Genomic DNA, 9,676 nt, shown 5'->3' on the forward strand with positions numbered 1-9,676 from the left:
GATAAAAACAGGGATTTCTTGGTAAATAAGCCATATTTTACGAGAAAAACAGGGATTTTTAGGAAAGTATGTGATATTTAAGGGGATAAACAGAGATTTCTAGGAAAATAAGCGATATTTAAGGGTTAAAAACAGGGATTTCTAGGAAAATAAGCGAGATTTAAGGTTAAAAACAGTGGTTTCTATAAAAATAAGCGATATTAAAGGGGAAAAACGGGTATTTCAAGGAAAATAAGCGATATTTCAAGAGAAAAACAGGGATTTCTAGTAAAATAAGCGATATTTAAGGGGAGATACAGGGATTTCTATGAAAATAAGCGATATTTAGGGTTAAAAGCAGGGATTTCTAGGAAAGTAAGCCATATTTTACAAGAAAAACTGGGATTTCTAGGAAAGTATGTGATATTTCAGGGGATAAACAGGGATTTCTAGGAAAATAAGCGATATTTAAGGGGAAAAAATGGGATTTCTAGGAATATGAGCGATATTTTGGGTTAAAAACAGGGATTTCTATGAAAATAAGCGATATTTTATGTTAAACACAGGGATTTCCACGTAAATAAGCGATATTTAATGTGGAAAAATGGGATTTCTATGAAAATCATCTATATTTTAAGGTAAAAAACAGGGATTTCTAGGAAAATAAGCAATACTTAAGGGTTAAAAACAGGGATTTCTAGGAAAATAAGCGATATTTAAGGGTTAAAAACAGGGATTTCTAGGAAAATAAGCGATATTTAAGGGGAAAAACAGGGATTTCTAGGAAAATAAGCAATATTTTAGGGGAAAAACAGGGATTTCTAGGAAAATAAGCGATACTTAAGGGATAAATCAGGGATTTCTACGAAAATAAGCGATATTTAAGTGGAAACACAGGCATTTCATGGAAGATAAGCAATATTTTTGGGTTAAAAACAGGGATTTCTAGGAAAATAAGCGATGTTTAAGGTTAAAAACAGGGATTTCTACGAAAATAAGCAATTTTTAAGGGGAAAAACAGGGATTTCTATTAAAATAAACAGTATTTAAGGGGAAAAACGGAGATTTCTAGGAAAATAAGCAATATTTTAGGTTAAAAACAGGGATTTCTAAGCGATATTTAAGGTTAAAAACAGGCATTTCAGCATCATCCCAACATCTCCACCATCATCCCAATGACGCTCTCTTATGTCCACCCCAAGTGATTTTCCAACATCTCTCCAGTGTCAACTCAACAGTTTCATCCCCATCACCCCTGTGTCACTCCATCAGCATTAATCCAGCGTCACTCTCTGATACCTGCCCTAATGATACCCCAACATCACCCGCCAACATCACTGACTCATCATAGAGTATCGCCTCCCAGCATCTCCCCAATAACATCCCCCCCCCCCCAACAACATCGCTCCTTTATCTCATCCCTCAACATCAGCCTACAGCATGACTGCACTACATCGACCCAGCATCACTCCAGTGTCACACCAGTGCACCCCCACCAGTGTCAGCCCAACGTCACTCCCTGATGCCATCCTTGAGTGAAACCCCGACATCATTCTAGTCTCATTCCAATGTAACCTCCCAGCTTCACTCTAACAACATTACCCCACAAAAACCCCCCAACATCACCCTTACCATTAATTACCTACTGTAATGCTGCAGCATGATGGAAAAATGCAACAACAATAGCAGAGAAGCAAAGTCCCAGGCTGTAGTAAGTGAGAATGTGCTCAAACACAGCAACCGTAAACACAGAAACAGAACAAAAACCTGCTCACCTTTGGAAGACCTCATGCAAGCACAGACCTCTAGCCAAAGCCCCTCACTTGTGATGCCAATGCTTAAATGAGACCTGGGAGGGGGTGGAGCCAGGCTCCACCCCCTTCCATCACTCAGGTGCGTTTCATGCACCTGAGCTTCTATGGTTTGTCCCTTCTCAATCATTGTTTCAAGCCACGATTTAGGGTTTCCACTACACCCCCCCCAATAGTATCACTCCAACATCACTCCCTGATGTCCCCCCCATGATGCTACAACATCACCCCCCAGCATCACCCCCCCACATCATCCCAGGGTCAGCCCAGTGTTACCCCAGTGTCACCCCAACTATGCCACTGCAATGTCACTCCCTGATGTCACCCTGCAGTAATAATCCAACACCATCCCCCAGCGTCACTCCCCAGTATCACCCGAGTGTCATCCCTATGTCAGCTGCCATACAGGCAGGTGCCAGGTTCACACACTGAGGATGTCAAATCCTGAATTGTTTTCACGATGGGCTTTTATTGCAAAGAAAGTAGGCGACACGTTTCTCACTGCAGAGCCACAAGCTGTCCCCACCAGTTTGGCAAACAGCGCTCACTCTGATCACACCGGTGATCTCAACTCTGCCATCCAGGCTGCACACACAGCTTTTCAGCATCTTCTGTATCAGTACGGAAATCTCTGTGCTGTATCAGTACTGAAATTTGTGCTCCCCTATCTATTAGAAATTTTACGAAATACCTTTGAGGACAGACTTGAATCAAAATATGCATGCCATTGTTGCTCATCCTTTGATCAAACTCCCCTTGCCGGACAGGCAGATCCAATCACCTGCTTGTAATTAGTTTTTTTTCTTGTTGTTGTTTACAGCCTGAAGCAGTGATTGAGCACCTGGTGAGGGGTGTGGCCAGCCCTGCCAGCACAGGTGGAAGCAATTTGCCTGTGGGACCGGATAGGGCTGAGTTTGGCTCCACCCCCTCCCTGCCCATATTTAAGGGCTGGGAACAGCCAGGGCAGCATTCTGCTTGGGAACTGCCTCCTTGGGAGCATTGGGAGCAAGTTCTGCCCTTTGGAATGGGGTGAGTGATTGATGCTTTATTGCAGGGCTCTGGTCTTTCCCTTTTTGGGGATCCTGACCACTTTTAAGGGCTGGAAGCTGTAAGGGCGGCATTTCTCCATGGAGACTGCTTCCTTTGGGGTGTGGGCTGAGTGTTCTTTTTTGGAATGGGGTCATTGACTTCTTCTTTACTGCTGGATTGTGATTTCACTTTCTGGGGGGCTCCTGACCACATTTAAGGTCTGTCAGCAGAAGGAGCAGCGACTGCACCTGGAGACTGCTTCCTTTAGAATGCGGGGTGAACCCTTGAAACTGGGTGAGTGAGTCTTTATTCCAGGGTTGCAATATCTTGTTTTTGGAGGATCCTGACCCCACTTAAGGGCTGGCAGCCTTTAAGGTGGTATCTGTCTTTAGAGACTGTCTCTTTGGGAGCGTGGGGTGAGGGCTGGTCCTTGAGAAAGGATGAGTGATTCCTTCTTGTTTTAGGGCTGTGATCTTTCCTGTTTTTGGGGCATCCTGACCACATTTGAGTGCTGGCAGATGTAAGGGCAGCGTTGATCTCTGGAGGCTGTCTCCTGTGGAGCATGGGTGAGTTTTGGCCTTCGAGAGGGGTGTAAGTGGTTTCTTTGTTTTTTCTTTATTTCAGGCTGCAATCTCCATTTTTTCTTTTCTTTTTTTATGATTATAATTTAGTATCCTGACCACATTTAAGGGGTGGAAGCCATAAGGGCAGCATCTCTACCTGGAGACTGCTTCCCTGGCAGCGTGGGCTGAGTGTTCATCTTTGGAATGGAGTAACTTCTTCTTCCTTTATTTCAGGGCTGTTATGCACTGCTTCCAACCGTGCAGAGTTGTTTAAGGGCATTCTGTGCACCCTTAGGTGTAGTAAGTCTTCATCTTTATAGGAAGCCAAGGTTTGTCCTCTTCTGGACCGCTGTACTCAGCATCACCCCAGATATCTCCATCCTAATTGTCTGGAGATGCTGTCAGTTTCCTAATCTGTACGACACCCAAACCCCAATTCCTCACCTTGGAAGGGACAGGGCATCCATCATGTCTGGGTAATCTGTTCTGCTGTGTCACCACCATCACTGTACAAGATTTTCTTCATATCTAGGCTAAATCTTTCCTTGTTCTTCCCTTCAGGTGTTGAAAGGCTGTTACCAGATCACCTCGTAGCCTTCACTTCTGCAGGCTGAACAGCTCCAGCTCTCTGTCTTTATAGGAAAGGCGTTCCATCCCTCGGTTCGTATCTGTGGCCATTCTCTGGATGTGCTCCAACAGCTCCACGTCTGTCCTGCACTGCAGGCATCCACATCCACACACAGCACCTCCAGGTGAGGCCTCCCAGCACAGAGCAGAGGGGCAGGACCGCCTCCCTTCGCCTGCTGACCGCACATCTTTGGATGGAGCCCAGCATACGGTTGGCTTTCTGGGCTGGAAGGCGCGTTGCTGAGTGCCACTACTCAGCCTGTTGAGGTCCCTTTGGATGGCATCCCGTCCCTCTGGTGTGTCACCGCACCCCACAGCTCGGTGTCATTAGGGTGCACTCCACCCCACTGTCAATGTCGCTGATGAAGGGGCAATCCCAGATGTTTGTGCAAACTCAGCAATGAACACCTTGAGAGCAGCCCCACAGAGAAGGATTTGCAGATCCTGGTGGGTGAGAAGCTGGACGTCAGCCAGCAGAGCGGGCTTGCAGCCTGGAAGGCCAGCTGTGTTCTGGGCTGCATTAAAAGAGGAGCGGCCAGCAGGGAGAGGGAGGTGATCGTCCCCATCTGCTCGGCTCTTGTGAGGCTTCATCTGCAGCGCTGCATCCAGGCCTGGGGCCCCCAGCACAGGAAGGACGTGGAGCTCACGGAGCGGGTCCAGAGGAGGCACTGAGATGAGCAGATGGTTGGAGCAGCTCTCCTACAAGGAAAGGTTGAGAGAAGTGGGCTTGTTCAGCCTGGAGAAGAGGAGGCTTGGGGGAGACCTTGTTCCAGCTTTCCAGTACTTGAAGGGGGGAACAGCAGGAAGGGGAACGGCTGTTTACAAGGGTGGATTGTGATAGGACAAGGGGGAATGGTTTTAATCTGAGACAGGGGAGGTTTAGGTTGGTTATTAGGAGGAAGCTTTTCACACAGAGGGTGGTGACGCACTGGAATGTGCCTCAGAGTCCCTTCCAGGAGGATCTGCTCCATGACTTTTTGCAGCACAGAGGTGAGACTGACATGTTGGCAGTTCCCAGGGTCACACTTTATATCTGCAGTAACTGCTGTGCTGTCACCTTTTTTCTGCTCACCAGGGACTTCACCTGACTGCCTCGACTTCTCAAATACCACTGAGAGTGGCTCGATGACTGCAGCACTGAATTCCCTCAGAGCTCTGGGACTCGTCTCATCAGGACCCAAAGACTCCTGGATGTTCGGGTCCTCAGGTGGTCCAGAACCTGATCTCACATCACAGTGTGGGATAGGGAGGGGTCTGTGGGACCGGCATTGCTTCCTCAATCCCCACCTACCAAACCAAAGGTGAGGGCAGTGTATAATGAGCAGTTATCAGAGAAGATGGAAAATGGATGTTGTTGGGTACCTGAGCCTTCTCCTTGTCTGTTGTTCCCAGCTCAGTGCTGCTGGTAAGCAGCATCGTGCGCAGAGCGCAGCCACGTTGATCAGAGAAAGGAGTGCAGGTTTGTGAAAGAGGCACATCTGCAGGGCAGTGCCTTCATTACTGCGTTGTGTCCCACAGGTGGCAGCAGGCTGCGGCGCTCCCGAGTGCCGTAACGACCGCATGGAGATGCGTGGCTCTTATGGGAGCAGCAAGGAACCGGAATCTGCATTTCCTGGAATGCCCGGAACCCCGCTTTGCTGGCTGGTAATTGTCTGCCCAGCAGGTAAGGGCAATGCACACCCACCAGTGTTTACCCATTCCCTAGCATGGCACAGCACGGTGCTCCCACAGCTCTTCATTGCACTTCGTGGTGCCCTGGATGCTGCCTGTCCTTTTCTTTCTGTGTTCTCCTTGTCTCCGGCCTTTCACTGCAGCGTTTTCATTCCCTTTGCCCTTGCTGTTCCCTACTCCATTCTCTTGCCCTCCTGTTTTTGTGTTCCACGCCATGTTCTCCTGGCCGCTGCCCTTGCCTTTCTTTGCCGCATTCACTTCAGCATTCAGTTTTGGCGTTCCGTGCCGCGTTCTCTCGCCCTCCTGTTCTGGCATTTCCTTCCATGTTCTCTTATCTGTTGCCATTGGTTGGGCATCCTCTTGTCCTCCTGTTTTTGTGTTCCATGCTGGGTTCTCTTGGCCGTTGCCCTTGGCTTTCTTTGCCATATTCACTTCAGCATTCAGTTTTGGCGTTCCCTGCTGCGTTCTCCTGCCCTCCTGTTTTGGCGTTTCTTGCCGTGTTCTCTTGGCCATCATCCTTGGCATTTCCTTCCACGTTCTCTTGGCCCTTGCCCTTCTCTGGGCATTCCCTTGCCCCCCTGTTATTGTGTCCCATGCTATGTTCTCTTGGCAATTGCCCTTGGCTTTCTGTAGCCACTTTCTCTTCAGCATTTGATTTTGGCGTTCCCGGCAGCATTCTCTTGCCTCCTATTTTGGCACTTCCTGCCATGTTTTCTTAGCCCTTTCCTGGGCATTCCATGCCGTGTTCCCTCGGCCTTTTGTTTCGGCATTTTGTGCTGCGTTCTCTTGGCCTTTGCCCTTGGCCTTTCTTGTTGCGTTCTCCTTGCCCTCCCCTTGGCTTTCCATTGGTGCTCTCTTTGCTTTTGCCCTTGCCTTAGCTTGGCTGTTTGCTTTGCATTTACCTTGGCTTTCCATGGGAGTTTTGTTTCCCTTTGCCTTTGGCACTCTGGGATTAGCTGGGAGGATACATTAACATTAACATTAACCTGAACCCACAGCTGAATGGGAGTTCTAACGATAACTTTGTTAACCTGCAGCGTATCTGTAGACCAAACCCTTAACCCAGTGTTGAAAATCTCTCACCCTGAATGCTGCTGTAAAAATAATGCCCCATGTTTTGTCAAATAACCCTAATTGTAGTGCAGAATACTGATGTTAGACCATCTGTAACTTCAACCCTATCAATACCATTAATTCTATCCCTAACGTTAATTATAATTAATTACAACCCTTGTATCATCATTACAGCATTGTGCTCAGGGTGCAGCCCCACACATGTGGGGCAGTGCCTTCATTACTGCGTTGTGTCCCACAGGTGGCAGCAGAGTTGCGTTGCTCCTGAGCGCTGTAAGGACAGCACGGAGATGCACGGCTCTTCAGGCAGCAGCAAGGAACCGGAATCTGCATTTCCTGGGATGCCCGGAACCCCGCTTTGCTGGCCGGTAATTGTCTGCCCAGCAGGTAAGGGCGATGCTCACCCACCGGTGTTTACTCATTACTTAGCGAGGCACAAGGTAGGGTTCACAGAGCTCATTTCTGCACTTCACGGTGCCCTGGATGCTGCCTGTCCTTTTCTTTCTGTGTTCTCCTCGCCTCCAGCCTTTCCCTACTGTGTTCTCTTGCCCTCCTGTTTTGGCGTTCCCTGTGGCATTCTCTTGGCCGTTTGCCCTTGGCCACCTTCACTGCGTTTTCTTTGGCCTTCGGCTTTGGCCATCTGTGCCACATTCCCTTGGCCTTTGTCCTTGGCCTTCTTTGCCACGTTCACTTTCCCTCCCGTTCTGGCGTTCCCTACAGCATTATTTTGGCCTTCAGTTCTGGCGTTTGTGGCTGCGTTCTCTTTGGCCGTTGCCCTCGGCCTTCTTTGCCCCATTCCCTTTGGCCTCCTGTTCTGGCGTTCCCTGCGGCGTTCTCTTTGGCTTCTATTTTGGCGTTCCCTTCCATGTTCTTTTTGGCCATTGCTCCTGGCCTTCTTTGCCCATTCCCTTTGGCCTCTTGTTTTGTCTTCTCCTACAGCATTCTCTTTGCCTTTGGTTTTGGCCTTTTGTGCCGCATTCTCTTTGGCCATTGCCCTTGACCTTCTGCATCGGCCTTCCCTGCAGCGTTCTCACGGACCTCGTCCTCCATTTTGGCCTTCTGCGTCGATCTCTTTGGTCTCCATTCTGGCGTTCTCTGCGGCCTTCTCCTTGGGCCTGACCTCTGACGCGACCTTTGGCGTTCTCCATGTCTTTCCCATCCCTTTACCCTCCGTTTTGGCGTTCCCTCGGCTGTTCTCCTTGCCTTTTGCTCCTGCCTTTGCCTTGGCCTTCCCTAACGGTCACTCTAACCCTAATCCTGATGTACCTAACCCTAACACCTTTCCTGTTAAATACTCCTAACCTTACTCTGAAGCCTTTTCTTTGAGCGGTGTTTGGCTTCCACGTTTTGTGGGGGTGGGCTGACGGTGAGCACAGTTTGGGTCTCGGCGTTCCTCCTTCTAAAGCGTGTCTCTGTATTACAGGTGAAGATGCCTTCGACGCTTCCAGTCGATGACTTCCCCCCTGCGACGCCATTGGCTTTCCAGGCCTCCCACACTCACCGCCAGCTCGGTTCGGTCAACCGTTACCCGAATCCCCGCTCCGTTCCCTTTCCATGATCTTCCCGTCACTCTGCCACAAGCCCCTACCAAGGTCATCGCAGGCAGCGTGTGGGATGCGGCGCTCGGTCTCATTGCAGTTCATCCCATGGGCCTCAGCCCAGCGATCCAACCCACCCGCACCCTTCCTGAGGACCCTTCTGCTCCCAGGCCAATCAACGCTTCCTTCTGATGCCATCTGAGTTCCCTCCAGGCCATTTTCAGACTCGTGCCCCTTTGTGGCCATTTTGAGAGTTGTGCTGATTTCAGCATGTCCATTCAATTGACTTCAACCAAATTGGCTTTAGCTTGACATACAATTAATGTAAACCAAATTGGCTTTAGTTTTACATTCAATTGGCTTCAACCAAATTGGCTTTAGTTTTACATTCAATTGGCTTCAACCAAATTGGCTTTAGTTTTACATCCAATTAATGTAAGCCAAATTGGCTTTAGCTTTGCCTTGGTTACGGGGTTGGGCTAGCCTTGCTTTGTTTGCTCCTAGGCAGGGCTAACCCAACCCCGTAACCAAGGGCCGTTGGAGGCGATTTTGTTCCTTCCGGCCAGTCTGAGACTCGCGCCCCATTGCGGCCATTTTGAGAGTTGTGCTGATTTCAGCATCTGCGTTCAATTTATCTCAACCAAATTGGCTTTAGCCTTGCAATCATTTTGCATCAACCAAATTGGCTTTGGCCTTGCATTCAATTGACTTCAACCAAATTGGCTTTAGCTTTACATTCAATCAATGTAAACCAAATTGGCTTTAGTTTTACATGCAATTGACTTGAACCAAATTGGCTTTAGCCTTGCATTCAATTGACTTCAACCAAATTGGCTTTAGCTTTACATTCAATTGGCTTCAACCAAATTGGCTTTAGCTTTACATTCAATTAATGTAAGCCAAATTGGCTTTAGCTTTGCCTTGGTTACGGGGTTGGGCTAGCCTTGCTTTGTTTGCTCCTAGGCAGGGCTAACCCAACCCCGTAACCAAGGGCCGTTGGAGGCGATTTTGTTCCTTCCGGCCAGTCTGAGACTCGCGCCCCATTGCGGCCATTTTGAGAGTTGTGCTGATTTCAGCATCTGCGTTCAATTTATCTCAACCGAATTGGCTTTAGCCTTGCAATCATTTTGCATCAACCAAATTGGCTTTGGCCTTGCATTCAATTGGCTTCAACCAAATTGGCTTTAGCCTTGCATTCAATTGGCTTCAACCAAATTGGCTTTAGTTTTACATTCAATTGGCTTCAACCAAATTGGCTTTAGTTTTACATCCAATTAATGTAAGCCAAATTGGCTTTAGCTTTGCCTTGGTTACGGGGTTGGGCTAGCCTTGCTTTGTTTGTTCCTAGGCAGGGCTAACCCAACCCCGTAACCAAGGCCGTTGG

The 9,676-nt window shown here is 48.5% G+C and overlaps 1 long non-coding RNA gene across 4 annotated transcripts; it reads left to right on the top strand.

Moving 5' to 3' along the window:
- The first annotated feature begins 1,153 nt into the window (after window positions 1-1,153).
- LOC128087613 (uncharacterized) lies at window positions 1,154-9,663 on the top strand. 4 transcript variants are annotated; one of them, XR_008209909.1, is made up of 7 exons: window positions 1,154-2,819; window positions 3,038-3,113; window positions 3,284-3,385; window positions 5,085-5,216; window positions 5,528-5,672; window positions 6,996-7,141; window positions 8,178-9,663. It is a non-coding gene; the product is annotated as an uncharacterized LOC128087613 (long non-coding RNA). The 4 variants fall into 4 exon arrangements; XR_008209907.1 differs by having other exon boundaries at window positions 5,085-5,672; XR_008209910.1 differs by lacking the exon at window positions 5,528-5,672.
- The last annotated feature ends 13 nt before the right edge of the window (window positions 9,664-9,676 follow it).

The sequence above is a fragment of the Tympanuchus pallidicinctus genome, unplaced genomic scaffold (genome assembly GCF_026119805.1).
Source record: "Tympanuchus pallidicinctus isolate F22 unplaced genomic scaffold, pur_lepc_1.0 scaffold30, whole genome shotgun sequence".
In the NCBI taxonomy this organism is placed as follows: domain Eukaryota; kingdom Metazoa; phylum Chordata; class Aves; order Galliformes; family Phasianidae; genus Tympanuchus; species Tympanuchus pallidicinctus.